Raw genomic sequence first — 17,221 nt, forward strand, 5'->3', positions numbered from 1 at the left:
GGGTACGTATAAAACTATTAGCTGATTTCTCAAAAGAAACTTTGCAGGCAAGAAGGGACTGGCAAGAAGTATTCAATGTGATGAAAAGCAAGGACCTACAACCAAGATTACTCTATTCAGCAAAGTTATCATTTAGAATGGAAGAGCAGATAAAGTGCTTCCCAGACAAGGTAAAGCTAAAAGAGTTCACCATCACCAAAACATTATTATATGAAATGTTAAACGGACTTATTTAAGAAAAGAAGATCAAAACTATGAACACTAAAATGACAACAAACTCACAACTATGAACAACTGAATCTAAAAAATAAAAACAAAAGCCAACTAAGCAAACCAGAATAGGAACAGAATCATAGGTATGGGGATCATTTGTAGGGTTATCAGCTGGGAGGGAGTAGAGGGAGAAATGGAAAAATGCTGCATGGTTGCTACAAAATAGACAGGGGGAAGTTAAGAATAATATAGGAAAGGGTGAAACCAAAGACCTTATATGCATAATCCATGGACATGAACTAAGGGGGGTGGGATTGCTGAAGGGAAGGTGGGTACTGGGCAGAGTGAAGCAAAGGGGGAAAAAACTGGGACTATTGTAACAACATAATCAATAAAATATACTTAAAAAGAAAAAGAATCACTGTCCTTCATTATCTGATATACAGTGTCTTAAAAACCATCACTTTTTGTATTTTTTCTGTTTTTTTTTTTTTTTTTTTTTTTTTTTTTTTGTTTCAGTTACAGGTGGGAGGATAAATCTAGACCCAGTAATCCCATCTGGCCATATAGTTTTTGTTAACAGAGGTAGCAGGAAGACCTCTAAAATGGCACATCATCATCATGTCTTTCCTTAGTTATGATGAGAATGGAAATGTGGCTCAGGTTATAGATAAATAGACAGATGGGTAGATGACAGATAAATAAATGATAGATAGATTGTTTTGTTTGTTTGTTTGGTTGGTTAGTTGGTTGGTTGTTACTCAGAACTTAAAAAACAGATGCACTGATACCTCAAATGAATTTCTTCTCAAACATAAGAACATTTTACTAGGGACTACTCATATATAATATGGAATGCTAGTCCAAACTTTGTCCTGGCAGAATTTACAAATTCAAATATTAACACAGGAGTCTGATAGAAGGGAAGTTGCAGATAAGATAAAATATGTGATGAACTGGGGAAATGGCAATCACTGTAGAGATAGGACTGGTCCAAAGTCATTCAAACTCATAGTATTACAGCAACTAAAGGACCATAACTTTCTGACTCAACTTAATGGTGCTGTTTTTATCCTAAACTCCTACCACCTACCTGAACCATAAGATTGTTTTTATTAAAATACTACATTAAAAAATCTTCAAAAGTAGAGCAATACATAATATTGCAATTATTGTGGCATTATTATTAATGTTAATAAGTCCTATAAAGAGGGCCAATAGTCCCCCAAAGGAAGATTAATCAGGAGAGAATGCAAAATCATAGATGATGAAATGAATCTAATTCCCCTGAAGAAGTAATTATCCTTTTTACATCCTTGGAGACCTGTGTCCACAAAGCTTAGCACTATACACATGTCAAGGATAATACATCTCTGTAAGGGGACCAGTCTTTGTGGTTTCGGGAATTGTAGCCCAAACCATGAGCCAGCCCCCAACCCCCTTGCCCTCGGAGGCCTTTAAGTCTCAACAGGAAACTGAAAGGCTGAGTGTTAAATCAAGCATGCCGTTGTCCAGGGACAGCCAACTGACCTGGTGTCTGCACGATCCTTCCCGATGTGGGAAGGTCACCCTCACCTCCGCACCCCAACTCGTATTAGGGATTTCTGGACCCAAGGGTAGGCAGGACAACGACGATGTCCATCTTGAAGCAGTTAGAGGAGCTTGAGACCTTTGCCCATTGTCTTTTATAAGAGTATAAAGGGTCTTAAGTCTGAGAGGGAGGGATTGTTATTTTTTATTGTTAAAATAATTAATTATTTAAAAAAAAGAAGAAGAAGAATTAAAAAAAAAAAAACTGGAAAGCTGAGGCAGACAGGACTGAAGGCCACTCAGAGGGTTCCCATGGGAATTGGGTTTAAAGACTACATATTATGCTTGCTCTGCTTTTCTTATCTCTTAGTTAATTATAAACAATCTGTAGCAAAGAATGTATGAAACCTTGCACCTAATGCCAGTGTGGTGTCAAGATGTTTAATAGACCCTAACACAGACTGGTCACTGTGCCCTATATATTGATATCTATAAACAGTAACTGTCAACAGTAATCCAGGCACCTAAAAGCTAATTGATGATTTATGAATTTTGATCTTGTATCTCCGATGCATACATTTCTCAATAAAAGACTTGAGGAACAGAGGTCTTGCGCAATCTTCACTAGAGGGAACAGCCATCTCCCATTACCCCCAGACAAAATACAGTGTCCTGGAGAAATTTGTTCTACCATGGTCCTGAAATCTCTGCTGGACAGAGAAGTTTCCATCTGAGCCAGGGCATTGGAGGCAGCTCAGCCTCACATCTCTACTGTCTTCTCAGCAAAAGTAGCCCAACTACAACTGGCTTTTCCTGTTTGCAATCTGTTTGGGGCAATATTTTCTTAAGCTAGTAAGGAAGCTAACCAACACAGCTGGAGTAAGAAATTGGTCTTTGAAACCTATTGATAAAATTAGCTAAAAAATGACATGTTTGGTGATCTGGGTCAGTATTTTTTTAAATAATAATTTCTAGATTTTAAATAGCTATGGTTTGGATTCCAGTGTCCTAAAAACTCAGTGGTAGCTAAGAGTATCATATTAGGTGTAGTAATAATATGCAGGATTCCACTGATTATGACTTAGCCATGATGCTCATAAAATTCTAATTCCTGCTGCTATTCAAAGTAGTCTATACAGGTGCAGACCCAGAATATCTGAGTCATATTATGAAATATATGCTCCTACTAATGTTTAGTTTGACTTTCCTTGCCTTAAAGGACATCAAAAGATATCAACATATAATAGTCAAATATAAAGTGTGATTTTTGACTACCTAGTAAAATAACAAAAAGTATAAATTTTGTGAAGAAAGGCCACCCTGGTTGGGTAGTTTGACCACAATACTCAGCAGGAAGATGAGTCTCTCCAATATAAATACTTAGTAGGGACACATCACTGCTATCACAATAACCACTAACTTTCCCTGGGTTTATGGGTTTATGGATCTCTAAGAGGTTATGTTTCATTACTAACTGCATTTCTAAAAGAACTTTCCCCCAATCTTTTTTAGAAAGCAAAACCTTTTCTTTTTTAAAACAACTAAAATTAAAAGAGATGCCATTTTTTCAAATAAGTTTGGTTTGGTCAGTGTTTCTCACTTGGAGTGCTTTTGCTCCCCTCCTTTCTCCCAGAGGATATTTGGCAATGTTTAGAGATGTTTTGATTAGGAAAACTGAGGATGATGGTGTTACTGGCATTAGTAGATAAAGGCAGGAATTCCGCTGACCAGTTTACAATGTACAAAAAAGAATTATTCAGAGCCAGACGTCAATAGAACTGAGACTGAGAAATCCTGTTTTAGATGAAGGCTATGCGATGCTATTAAACTTCAGTATAAATTCCTATTGAGAAATACCTTTGCTGCTAACTTTTAAAATTACATTTGTTTCAAGAAAAAAAGTAAGAAGTCTTATTTTTTAAATTATTTTTTAGAGAGAGGGGAAGGGACTGAGAAAGAGGAAAAGAAACATTCATGTGTGAGTGAAACATCAGTAGGTCTCCCCTCCCATGCCCCCAGCCCGGGACCTGACTGGGAATGGGACCCACAACCTTTTGGTTTAGGCATGACGCCCAAACAACAGAGCTACATTGCTATATAGGTCAGGGCATAACTAGTTGTATTTACTATTTTTAAATAATAACCTCTTGCATTTGCTTAGTATTAATCATTTGCAAAATCCTTTCATAGGCTTTAATCTCACTTGTTCCTCATAGCTCTGATAAAGTCATCTTTTTTCCTGTTTTACTATCAGAGGCACTGTTGTTCAAGAAAAGGCTAACTGACTCCAGCAAGGTCACACATTCAAATTCTGGATGGAAAATCCAGTAACCTTTTTGCTATCTACCGCTTGTGATATTCTTGTAAAGAACATTATATCTATGGGGATATGACTCCAGAATACAGATATCATTTGCTCTGAGGGTGAAGAGTAGGCAAGGGAATGGGGTAGGTGTCATGGGAGGTGGGAGCAAGTATTGGAGGCAAGGAGAAGAAAAACAATGACATTACCCCTGGCTGGTGTGGCTCAGTAGATTGAGCACCAGGCTGTGAACTGAAGGGCTGCTGGTTTGATTCCCAGACAGGGCACATGACTGGGTTGTGGTCCAGGTCCCAGTTTGAGGGTATGTGAGAGACAACCAATCTCTCACACAACATTTCTCTCCTTCTCTGCCTTCCTCCCTTCCTCTCTCACTAAATAAAATAAATAAAATGTTAAAAAAAATAATGATGACATTAGTCAAGCCACATGGAGGAGCCGAGGCAGGTTCCTAAATTTAAAGTGGCTACTTCACTGTGAAAATCATTCCTTCCCCTCTATATGGGATAAAACCCTTATGAAGATATAAAATGGATAAATGCCATGAGTCCAACCAGGAAAACAGAAATCACACTCATTACTTCCAACAGAGAATTTCGCAAGAGGAACCCAATGCACAGGTGATGAAAAAACTGAGAAGAATCCAGGGTTTAGCAACCAGAGGAAGCCATTACACTTTTAATCAAGCAGGAGGGAAAAGGTGATATTGCCAGGGTCCAGGACTGATTCTCTGCTGATTCCCAGTGGAAGATGGAGCCTGAGAGCAGACAGGGTTGCTGCTGGGGTAGGGGCCTAAGGCAGAAAGAGAGCGGATGAAATACACTTGCTTTTCCCTTCGTCCACCTTCCAGGTCCCTGACAGTGCCTTCTATTGGCCTAATCCAGCAGGATCCTGGAAAACAGCCTGTAGAAGCTGGTGAGGTGTCAAGCAGAGGAGAAGGACAAAGGATGGATCTGAGGGCAAACAGGCTCAGGATCATCACATGTCCTGTGAGCATTATGCCAGTGGAAGGACATTGTGCATTAGTTCAAAGCATCAAGTAACTATTCCAGGACGTAAATCACATGTTTTTTCAAATCTAGGAAAGCATGTCTTGTGTCTATCCTGGATCAAACAAATAAGTAAAAAAAAAAAAAAACCTTAGAAGAGAGAAGGAATTTGACAAATGAAGCACAATAATATTTTGTGTAAATATCCAGACCTTTTATGGTTAAGTGATTGCAACTGAGAGAAATAAAAAATAGAAGAAAAGAAGGAGAATAGCTTTAACAGGTATTCAGAAAGGAAGTTGGAATTTTGTCACACATGTTCTGCACACAGTAGGCTCCACATTCAAAACAGAAGCAAATACTTGCTGAGCTTCTGACAACATAAAAATAAAAACATATTATCCCCTTTCCTTTCAGAATGGTAGACTATAGCAAGGAAAAACTAGCTGAATTTTCTTTCTGGGGTAAAAGAATTTAATAGGAAGACAAAGAGGCAATAATATATGTTACAGCTCTCCCTCTTAACTGGCTTACTGTATGGTCTGCATGTGCACAGTTCATTCTTAAAAAGTATGTTGAAATTGTAGAACCACTAGTATAAAAACTGGAAATCCTGGCAAGTAAAAGGCAAACTTCTAATAGCTTTCAGCTAAGTAATAGTTAATATTAAGAAGAGGTATAGTCTGGGGTAATTTCTGGGAACCTTTTTGTTCTCTTCTTTATGTTCTCCATTTGCATAATGAGTGATCAAGAAAGCCTCCAGGGAAGTGTACCAGTGATGTTGTATGTAATAGGCATAAAAGGCCTCCTTTAGAGATGGAGACACCTAAAGCACAGAGAAATGTGAACAGGCATTTAAGTAGGAAAATGAAAGTGTGGTAGCTATCCTGCTTCAAGCACAAGTGAGCTTCTCTGGTCAGTCTCAGCAGAAAGGGTTAAAACGAAGCATCCAAAATGCAGTATTGGACCTGCCTCTTGGAATGGAGGATGGGCAAAGAGTGGGATGCAGCTGCAGGCTTAACCAGAGCAATCTGTGGAGAACATTGTCATATCTATAGGGTCAAGCAAACAAACACCTAAGTCCACAGCTGCAGTCTTCTGGGGGAAAGAGGCTTTAAAACAATAACCAAGAGCCCTAAGAAATGGGAGGAACCTGTGAAAAGGCATCCTGGGGCTGGTGATCCTGTGAAATCCAGGCAAGCCAGCTAGCATTTAAAATAAAGGGAGTATCTATGTGAGCAGGGAGAGTGAAGGGTGAGTGACAGAGGCAAGGGATCAAAGAAGCTTGGTTATTAAAAACTAGGGAAAAGAAAGATTTAAGGGATGAATGGAGTGTGGGAGGGGCGTGGAACTGAGTCAAGTGTGTCGGTGCTTACCTCCCTCCCTCCCAAGCCATTTTCTTAATCCTTTTAAGGCACAGGTTCTCACTATAGGCACAGTGCCCAAGGCCCATAAGCTTTTCCAGGTTTTATCAAGTTGCTTTAGAGCTGGAAAAGAAAATATCTTGGCTCTAAAATATACATAAAACTATAAAATTAAACTAATAAATATTTTAAGTGGAAAATTATATATTTCATTTTGCATAATAAAATATTATATTTTTTATGTGGAATATGGCTACATTTCACCAGTGTTTGTTAGTATGTGTCATGAAGCCCCACATCCAGGGTTTATGTAGTCCTTGGGTTGGCCCTTCGAGAGCCTGGCATAGTTCCGATAGAGAAGGTCAAGAGTGTGCTAAAACTTTGGCAAGGATGGTCAGGCAAGTCGGGGAAGCCAAAACCCAAATCACCAAGGACAGAAATGTGGAGGAGGGGAAAAGAAGAAGGCTTGAGGGAAGAGTGTCTGGGACAGTGGCAGAGGTTGGGCTTTACCAGGTGCTAGGAGGTACAGACACAGTGTCCCTAGAGACGGCACAGTCTGGTTTCTAATTTTGGAAATGTCCATACCAGGGTTTCCAATCTGGCAGGCAGGCTGGCAGCAAAGGGCTCTGAAGAGCTGAGAGAACCATCTGGAGGCAGGTGGTCACTCAGAGTTGTGTTGGGATATGAAGGCAGAATTGGCAACAGCTAAATAGCAGGCTTAGTTTACAAAGCAGAGAAGTGACATAAGGCAAGGGGGGACTGCGGGGGAGAACTCAGTGCTTCTGAGGCAGCAGAGTAGTGGAATATCATGGAGTTACGGAACACGGAGGTACAAAGATTCCGAGACTCTGAGGTTCACTTAGTATCTGATTGGCTGCAGGGCCACTTCAGGAACACCACGGAAGTTTATCCAATGGGTTTTCTAGGACTTCTAGATTGCTGGTCTAAGAGCAGGACCCAATTCTATATTCGTCCCTCTTGAGAGGAGTGGTACCTTAGTCTGAGCGAAACAGGAGGCCATCTACTACGCTGCACGCTGGGCCCCTTAATGTGGCTAGAGAAAACAGGTATGGAGTTGGCGTTTTCTGAGTCAGGGTCAGAGGGGGGTGAAACAAAGTGACCCCAATTTTCAGGCGGAGCAAGGCTAAAGGAGACCAGGAACCATCCAATGGCTGTTGCAGGGGCAGATGTTTAAATTAAATCCTCTAGCCAGAAATTGCCCTGATAGGCAGAAGGGTGTGTCTCCCTGGGCGGGGATCAAAGACCCTGACTGGAGACATTGTGATGACTGAGCAGGAGATAAAAGAGGTGATTGAGCAGCTGCACCTCTAGAGCCATTTGGGGCTGCTGCAGCGGCTGGTGACCTCTGGCTAAAGAGCACAGTGGAGAGCCCTAGGATTCACCTGGGACACTTTCCAGGGTCCAGAATCAACCACAACGCTTTGGGTTACCTGAGACCAGAGAAGGGGCAGGGCCTGGGCACCAGGAGAGGAGAGCTTAGCTGGTCAAGTTAAAGAAGAGAGAGGTCATCAGGGACTACTAGATCATGGCAGTGACCTCCTAGATCCTGGCACAGTAAAAGATATCCAGCAACTGTAAGTGACCCTGAATGAGAGTACTTGGGCCATGCCTGGAGGGATGCTGTAGGAGCTTTGGATAATTTTGTAGAAGAGATCATTTTTGCTTTTCTCCTATTATATTGTAAGTAGAGGACTTAATAAGTAGGGTGACCAAGATTTTTCCAAGATGTTATGCTGCCTAGGTAGAGGTGTTGCTTTTTCTCATTCATTGGACATTATTGATCCACAATCTAGGGATTATTAATGTATTAAGAGTTTTAAAAAGGTTTTAAACCTGATTAAAATTAATATTTCATTGAATGGCTATAAAATGTATCAGTGCACCAACTAGTGAATTGCAACTCGACTCTTACTCTTCACATGGTGATAGAATAAAAAAAACAAAAATCACCTCTTCTAGAATATTATGCTTAGTGAAATAAGCCAGGCAGCAAAAGACAAATACCATATGATATCACCAAATACAGGAAACTAATGAACAACACAAACAAACAAGCAAAATAGAACCAGAGGCATGTAAACAAGGAACAGAAGACAATGACCAGGGTGGAGGGGCGAGTAGGAAGAAAGGGGAAGGGTCTGGTCAAGAAACTAATATAAATGACCAATGGACATGGACAATGGGGTGGAGATTGGCTGTGGGATGGGGAGTGGGTAGGGTGGGGGGAACAATGGGGGAAAAATGGGACAACTGTAATAGAAAAACAATAAATAAAGTTAAAAAAGTATCACCTCTCCTATAGTGGACTCAACAGATTAGTCAAAGGACCAAAACATTAAATATATGAAAGTTTATTGAATTTGAAACAGTGGAGCATCCTGAAATATTTGACATAATGTGGCTGGGGACATGAAAAGAGGGGTATCAATGAAGGACCTAAAAATGATCTTGTTCTCAGAATTCTGGGTGGGCCCTATTGTCGGTTTCCTAGGAGTGATTTCTGAATGATAAGGATATCAAACTAGCCCCATTTTTGCTGTAAGCATTACTACACAAGGTTGTAGGGATATGTTAGAGTTTTGAAGTTTTTTGATCCTTAAAAAGTATCATATAATGCAAAAATACTACAAAACAGGAATTCACAAAAAACATGAAAATCCAGAGATAAAGAAATGAAGACATGGGAAGATAAAATGAAATTATGTGTAAGCAAACTTATGAGTTATTAAACAGGGTTTTAGTGGTCTTTTCCAGATAAAAGACCTACTAATTAAAACAGTGAAAAACAATTAGTAAACAAGCTGTTTCCTTTCCACATAAATTCCAAAAGCTAAATGTTATTTTAAGTGTCTGATCATAAGTGTTAGCTTGTGGAAATAAGGCCCAACTTTGGTTCCCTTGACAAAATTTAAGGTAGAAGTTTAGAAAAATATCAGAAGTCGGCTCACTAGGAGAGGAAGAGCTTGGTGGACCACATTAAAAAGGGTAAGGAGATAAGCACAATGTCCAGGAAAGCTCAGAGAGTTATCAGTTAGGATTCATGAAGTATATCATGCTTACTAACAAGCATATCACTCCTGTTTATAACCTCTAAACAGAATAATGAATTTGTGGATTATTTGCCAAGTCCACTGCGTGTATCCAGCCCTGAAACAGAAACATCTGTGGTATTTAATTTAGAACAGAGGAATAAGATGATGCAGTCCCTAAAATATCAAAGTGGGATGCTTGGATGGCTCTTCAGATGAAGTCTCATAGGGCTGGGTCCAGAAGATACAAAGTGTGGCCTTCATCTGAGCTCATTAAGCTCAGAGAATGGTTCTTCTGATCTTTACCAACTGCCAAGCTATTAATTACAATAAGTAAAACATCCAAGTCAGCTGCATCCATTGAGGAATCTGAATCCTACAAAACTGACAAATGAGCAGCAAAATGATTATCATAGTTTCCTGTTATCTGAGGAGTTGGGTGATCCTAATGGCCAATGCCTTAGGCAATGTAAGCCTGATACATGATAGGTGGAAGTATACTATATTGTACACCAGTGATAAAGCTTTCATGTATTTTTAGAAGTCACTTACTAGCAGCAATAAACTAAAGCCTATTATACTAGTCTGGTTTATTGAACCATTCCCTGACTAGCACTCAGTCAAGTGTCAAGGGTCATCAGTACCACTCATTTCTGAACTCCCAATTAGAAATTCTACTTGAAGGGTTCATTATAATTTGATTCCTTGAGCATATTACATTTATTAGTGCCTAATGATTGACCAGTGGAAGAGAGGGTAGCATATAATATTAAGGGGTTGAAATAGCTAAAAGGCCTGGGCAAAAATTATATGTAATGTTCACTGTATATGTCATATGTCATGAAGTTAACAGAGGCCCACAATGAGCATAGCAGTTTAATTTTTATTTTAGTGAGAGCGAGAGAAACATCACTTTGTTGTTTTACTTATTTATGCATTTAATGATTGATTCTCGTATATACCCTGACCAGGGATGAACTGCAACCTTGGCATATTGGGAGGACTGTCTAACCAACTGAACTATCTGGCCAGGGATTAGCAAATAGTTTTAATTGTTCCTTCCTCATGCTTGGAGAATGTCATATATATATATATATTTTTTTTTTTTTTTTTTTTTTTTGCTAATTTTCTTCTCCCCACCAGTCACCAGTGCACCAGTGCTCATTTCCACTTCTGTTTTAAAATTTGTGTCCTAAGGCAACTTTGAACTCTCTCATTAGGCTGATCTTACTTTTTCTGCTATTGTGTTAAATATCTGAATAAGATTGCCAATGTAGTATTAATTTGAAGTGATGGGGATCTTCAAATTTCCCAGATTTCAAACCCCAGTAACACTGGGATGATTTATTTTTTCTGATCCTCAGTTGCTTTATCTGTAAGATGAGAATTATTTCTACCATGAAGTTGTAAAGAAGTTGAATTTAAAAAAGATCATACAAGTCTGGTTACAGTGCAACACATAGTAAAATAATAAATACTTGTCCTCTACTCTCCCCACACCCTCTTCTTGGAAAACCAGATAAGCAGTCAACTGAGTTATGCCCAGTTACAGCGGAAGGAGTTGGGGTTCTTAAATGATATTGATGCCTGTCCTGAGAAGGCCTGAATGGTTAAATCCCTCAAACCTGTTTCCATGTAAATGTTCTTGGCAATTAGATCCATTATCTTTTGCCCATTGTTTGCTGAATAAAGTTCTGTTCTTTATCACCTGTTTCGCTGAAATCCATGAGGAAGTCCCCTCATCTCTTCAGACTTTTGATCAGATAAGAGCTTTATTTACCCACACCCACTCTTGGGAGGCCGCCGCTCCTCTGCTGCCCTTCAGCGTACCCCTTCCCTCCTAGGCCCAAGACTTCCATTTGAGGCTCATCGCGTCCAGAGGAAAACCATTCCACTCTGGCACTTCCTTTGTCTTTTACGTTGGAAACTGCATACTAGTTTTGTCTTAGCAGTTCATATAGTTCTGGGCTGGCAACTGGGGCTTTCTAGTCTGGGCAGTACCAAAGAAATAGTGGCAGAAACGGTTGTCGCCGTTTGCACCCTACGTGGGTCAACCACACCATTCAGCAGGCATTATATGTGGGCTTTTTAAGCAAGGAAAGGTTTAGGCTGGGCCTAAACGGGGTCCCCTGAAGGTAAGGTCTCTGCCTCCTCAGAGCAGTCGCGCCAGGTGGAATCCAGTGACTGACTCAGGCGGCGCCGGCGCCGGCAGCACCGGCTGCGGTTACTTCCAAAACCCGGCGGTAGATCCGGGCTGGCCCGGAAGTGCCCAACCCGGCAGGGAGGGAGAAAACTCGCTAGCGGCTGCCGGCTCACCGCCGCGCGCACGCGCCCTCGCGGGCTGGGGCTAGGGCTGGGGCTAAGGCTGGAGCTGGAAAGACAACTAGGAAGCCGGAGCGCGGACGGGTCCGGGGCGGGGGGTGGGGGGGTTGCTCGGGGGCGGGAGCGGCGGAGGCGGCCGCCCCTGGCGGCGGATTTGTTTATCCCGGTGAAGAAGTTTAGGACCGGGAGATAGGGAAGGAGGGCGGGACGCGGAGGAGGGATGCGGTTCGGCGGAGGCGTCCACCACTGGGACTCGCCGCCATCACCTCTGCCTCCACGGCCGCCGCAGCCTCGGGCTCCCGGGGCCGCCGCCGCCGCCGCCGTCGTCTCAGCCGGAGAGGAACCGCCGCCGGGACTGCTCGCCGCCGTGCCGCGCGTCCGGGTAGGTGCCCCTCCCCCTCCGGGGTCCCTACCGCAGCCCTGGCCGCCAGCCCGCGGACTCGCCTGCGCTGAAACCGGGCGGCCCCATCCCATTGGTCCGGGACCCCGCTCCGGCGGCTTGCCTACCCCGTTCTCTGGGCTTGTCTTCCTCCCCCGCCCCTCCGCTCCTCCGCCCCACCCTCCGTTCCCCCGGACCGCCCTCCCCACGCGGGTCTCCACTTCCTCTGGGGACTCCTACCTCCCAACCCCCCCGTCACACACCCTTTGATTTCGCAGCCTTCGCGTACCAGGATACCACAGACTTTCCTCCGCAAGCCTGACCCCCTTTGCTTCCCCGGTCCCCGTCTGTACCCAAACACCTCCACGCCCTCTCATTCACACCTCGTCTCTTCCCACCGTGAGTACTACTCTAAGGGAGAAGCGCCCCCCCGCCTCCCCAACCAGTGTCCACATCCGTACCTCATTTCAAACATGTACACTCGAAATTGTCATCCCTGTTACCTATTTTAGGGCGAGTTTTCAGCTCCCCCCAAACACCACTCAATACCTGCACCTCAGTGGTCATGCCCTCAACCTCCTTACCCCCAAGCAGACGTTCTCTCAAATTCACCAAGGTACATCAGGATAGCTCCGCGGTTCTCGGTCCAAGTCTTGACTTTTCCCCTCTTCTGCTCCCTTCTGCTATCTATCCTATCTCCTAATTCCTCCTCTTCTCGAGTCTGCATACTTGTGTAATGAATCGCATAAAGGGAAGGGGATGGTAGAATTTCTCCCTCTTAGCAGTAGATCCAGTAGAAATAAGATTGACCTTTGCTCATCTCAACTTCTGGCTTCTTTCTCTGTGAAAAGTGTCATTCAGCCATAGCTTTGAGACTTCTGATGCTTTGTATGTGAATAATCCTGGGCCTAGATTGTTCCATTATAATACTGTTCCCCCAGTTTTTCCTTATAGTTGAATCCCCTCTTTTGTAGACTGCAAACTTAAGTATCATGTATTTAATTCTAAGAGAAATGAGAAACACTGGAGAATGATAAACAGCTGAGTAAGTTACATTTTTGTTTTAAAAACATCATTTGGCTGCTCTGTGGAGGACAGATTGGAGAGGCAGCTGTAAAAACGGAGACCAGTTAGGCCAGTGCTACTCAAAAGTATCTGTGGTTAAGGACCTGTTTTGTTTTCTTTTTGTTTTAGTTTCTAATCTGTACTGGTACTTTAGTGAAATAATCAAATGGATGGTGTGGCTTATCAACTTTCTATAAAAATTTCTAAATGCTTCCATTTAGTTTCTGTATTTACCTTTTCTCAGACCAGTAATAATAGTTCGTGAAACAGTATTGGTCCACACCCCACACTTTGAGTAGAATTGAGTTTGTTACAGTAATTCAGACAATAGATGATGGAATCTTGGTCCAGTATGACAGTGATAAAGTAGCCGGATTTGACAAATATTATGAAAGTAAAATTGGTAGGATTTGGTGATGGATTCGATTTGAGGGAGTGGAGAAGGCTGATTTCCAGGGTAAGTGGTTCTTGCATCTAATATAGGAGATACTGGGAAAGGATCAGTTTTTTGTATGTTCATTTCTGGGTGGGCAGATATTGAACATAATACAGTTGGGAATAGTCAGTGTATAGCTTGTACGTAATTGATGTCTTAGTGAGGGAGGTGGGGAGTGAGATTGCCTAAGGAGAAAGTGTATAGAGAGAAGGTGGAGGGGCATAGTGTCCCCTATGACTCTTTAATATTTACTTGTTTAATTACTTAATCCTCACCTGAGGATACGTTCATTGATTCTAGAGAAAGAGGGAGGAGGGTGGGAAGGAGAGGGGACTCCAGTACTTGCGCTGACTGGGTTCAGCTCACAACCTAGTCATGTGCCCTGACCGGGACTGAACCTGCAACCTTTTGGTGTACTGGTCAGTGCTCCAACCAGCTGAGCCACTGGCCAGGGCTAACTCTTCAATATTTAAACATAGGGAAAAAGAAATGGAATAAAGGCGACTGAGAAGGTGTAGCCAGAGGTTGGGGGAAATTTTCCTTGACATCACTGAAGCCAAGGCAATAGACTGAAAAAGGAGGGAGTGGCTAATCAACTATGTTGAGTGAAGCTGAGAAATCAATTTAGTTGGGAACTAAAAAGTACACGTGGTATTTAGCAACATGAAGATAATTAGTAGCCCATCTATAAACTATTCGGTGATGAATTTTGTTTTAATCTGCCAAAGCAGCAGTCCTAAACTTAGAATAAACATATCTATAGCATCAGCCATATCTTCCTTCCTGGGCTCAGACTCATGTTTCTGTTTATCACCATCTGGATGTTCTTATATGCCTCTCAAACTCTATTTCCACAACTCATTCATTCAGGACATATTCAGACAGAATATGTATTTTAGTACTATTTATCAGGCATTGAATACTAGACTTTTAGGAGTGTCATTAGACCTCTGAGACTTTGAGGCAATGAACATGTATTGTTATTATAGTGTCATCAGACCTGTCATAGCAGTTTATCCAGGTTGCCTTGGAAGCACAGAGAAAAAGGTGCATTAGGGAAGGCTTTCGAAGGAAAATGACACTTGGGCAGAATGTTTCTGAAAGACAAATGGAGAGATGGAGATGGTGATGCAGTGATAGAAGAGTTTAAAGAAATTCTAGGTATTTTGAAAGTATGCAAATCCAAAAAATTGTGGATTTAGTATATGGGTGGTAGGTTAGTGGGTTGGCCACGTCTTTCAAAAGTTTTTCTCTTGAGCTTGTGCCTCTTTTTTGCTTGTTGTTTTAATTAATATTATCACCACTCATGCAGTCACCAAACGTGGAGATATCTTTTGAATATCTTCAAAAATTAAAGATTTTCTTTGTTGTAGTATTTGTTGTCCAAGGTGGTATTTTGTTTTATTTATATAATTTTTTTTGTATTCTCACTCAAGGACATTTTTTCATTGCTTTTAGAGGGAGAGGAAGAAGGGGGAGAGAGAGACAGAGGGAGAGACATCAATGAGAGAATCATTGATTAAATTGCCTTCTCCTACATGCCCTGACCAGAGATCAAACCCATGATCTTTTGGTCTGTGAGACTACACTCCAACCAACTGAGCCACACCAGCTTGGGCGAGGTGGTGGTTTATTTTTCTGGTTAGCTTTTATATTTTATATATTACCCCTATACTTATAGAATAATTAAGTCACTAATAGTACTACTTAAATAGTATTTCAATTATGCTTTAGTGATTTTTTTTTAATGGGAGAAATTTTATACATGTAATTTTTTCTCAAATTTAGAGTTGAAAATGAAGGCCTTTGTAAGGATTGCTAAGAGTTTACCTTTACTGTTCACCCCAGATATATGGTCAGTGATGGTGCTTTTGGGCTCAGTAGAATAATAACAGTTCCTTGATACCTTCAGTGCCATTTCAGTTGGTTGTCTTAACATCCTTAGACTTATTTTTTGCACCATAGTAGAAAACAGTTCATCTGTAGGGATTACTTTCTGAAGAAAACTGTAGTTGGCAAAACTTTAATTGGCAAGATCAAAGTCTCATAAAAAATAATGTGTTAGTAGGGGAAATGATGTTAAAATGGATTTTAAAAACACAGTAATTAAAGGTTCTAGGAAGCATCTGCTCTAAAATAAAAGGGTATGGGATGGGCTATATCAAAACTTGTTCCTGAAATGCCTTCTTTTTGTTATTGTAGAAACATCTGCACCCTGGGTGGTATGGCTTAGTAGATTGAGTGCTGGCCTGTAAACCTAAAGGTTGCCGGTTCGATTCCCAGTCAGGGCACATGCCTGGGTTGTGGGCCACATCCCCAGTTGGGGGAGTGCGAGAGGCAACCACACGTAGATGCTTCACTCCGTCATTTTCTCTCTCCTTCCTGTCTCTAAAAAGGTACATATATAATATCTTTTAAAAAAATTTGCTAAGGGAGTCTTCCTTAAATTTCATATTAATTAAATTATAACTTTTAAAATTTATTTTTATTGGTTCTTATTGGCTTTAATATTTTTTGATCTTACGCTCTCCCTGGTTTTTAGTTGTTAAGTCTTACTAAATTCCTTTGTATACTTTTTATATATTGTTATGGTTTTTTAGAATCAGGCAACCTTTTCCAGAATAATGATTAACATTACATTCTGAATGGTGTTGTGAAACAGAACTTTACATAGGTAAAAGCAGATTTAAAAAAATTTTCTGCAAATATTTGGGTGGGTTGTTTATATACCTGAAGCGAAAGTATGTTGGGAATACTCTTAGTCATATGTGCAATATGAATGTACTTAGAAAATAACCCCCACCAACCCACACAAACTCCTTTGGCGTTTTCATATTTGCTTTCATCCTTTATTAGATATAGAAATAAAAATAATTAGAAATAACAATTCAAAACCAAAAAAGAAGGGTTTTACAATGCTTCATATTAGTGACGCAAGGTCCAAAAGGTTGTTGTGAAACTGAAAAGTAGTATGACACTTTTTAAATATTATTTGAGATTTGTTGTCTAAGACAAATTTTTGTTTGTTTAGTTAAATCTGAAACAGATTTAAGGGTTTTCTTGTATACAGTGCACGTGTACTCCTCCTTCTCTGCTCCTCAAAATAATAAGTTTATCCTAAAATTGTCAAGGCAAGTACCAACACAGGAAGCTATCAAAATGTAAATAAATGGAATTTTATTGAATTTTTTTTTTTTTTTATTGACAACTCTCAGGATCAGTTTACACCTTTATTGACCAGTTATTCAACATGGCAGTTCAGTTTAATATGTTTAGTTTTGTTAGAGAAGCTCAAGTAGGGTATAGGCACACACTAAACAGATTGGTTCATTTCTGATTATATTCAAAGTGTATTGTTATAAATGTGAAAATACTTTTTCATGTGAACATGTTATCAGTGGCGTTTGAGAACTGGCTTGAATCAAATGATGTTTTATGGGTATCTTGATTTATGCTTCGCTGTTGATTTTTTTCCCCCTTAGGTTTCTTATTTCCACTGTTGTTTTGCTCTCTTCATAACCCCACTCCAGTCATTTAAAAAAAAAAAAAGTCA

The 17,221-nt window shown here is 40.8% G+C and overlaps 1 protein-coding gene across 3 annotated transcripts in view; it reads left to right on the forward strand.

Annotated features, from left to right (window-relative positions):
* Window positions 1-11,929: 11,929 nt before the first annotated feature.
* The window catches only part of SPOPL (speckle type BTB/POZ protein like), a 64,096-nt gene continuing 58,804 nt past the window's right edge, over window positions 11,930-17,221 (forward strand). For 2 of the 3 annotated variants that reach the window (XM_090279536.1, XM_090279544.1), the window contains exon 1: window positions 11,930-12,170. The gene's annotated coding sequence lies outside the window, so the exon portion shown is untranslated. Of the gene's footprint in view, window positions 12,171-12,455; window positions 12,567-17,221 lie in introns of those variants that run through there. The other variant, XM_090279538.1, reaches the window with a different exon arrangement.

Source organism: Furipterus horrens, unplaced genomic scaffold, assembly GCF_987537825.1.
Source record: "Furipterus horrens unplaced genomic scaffold, mFurHor1.1.pri manual_scaffold_1, whole genome shotgun sequence".
In the NCBI taxonomy this organism is placed as follows: domain Eukaryota; kingdom Metazoa; phylum Chordata; class Mammalia; order Chiroptera; family Furipteridae; genus Furipterus; species Furipterus horrens.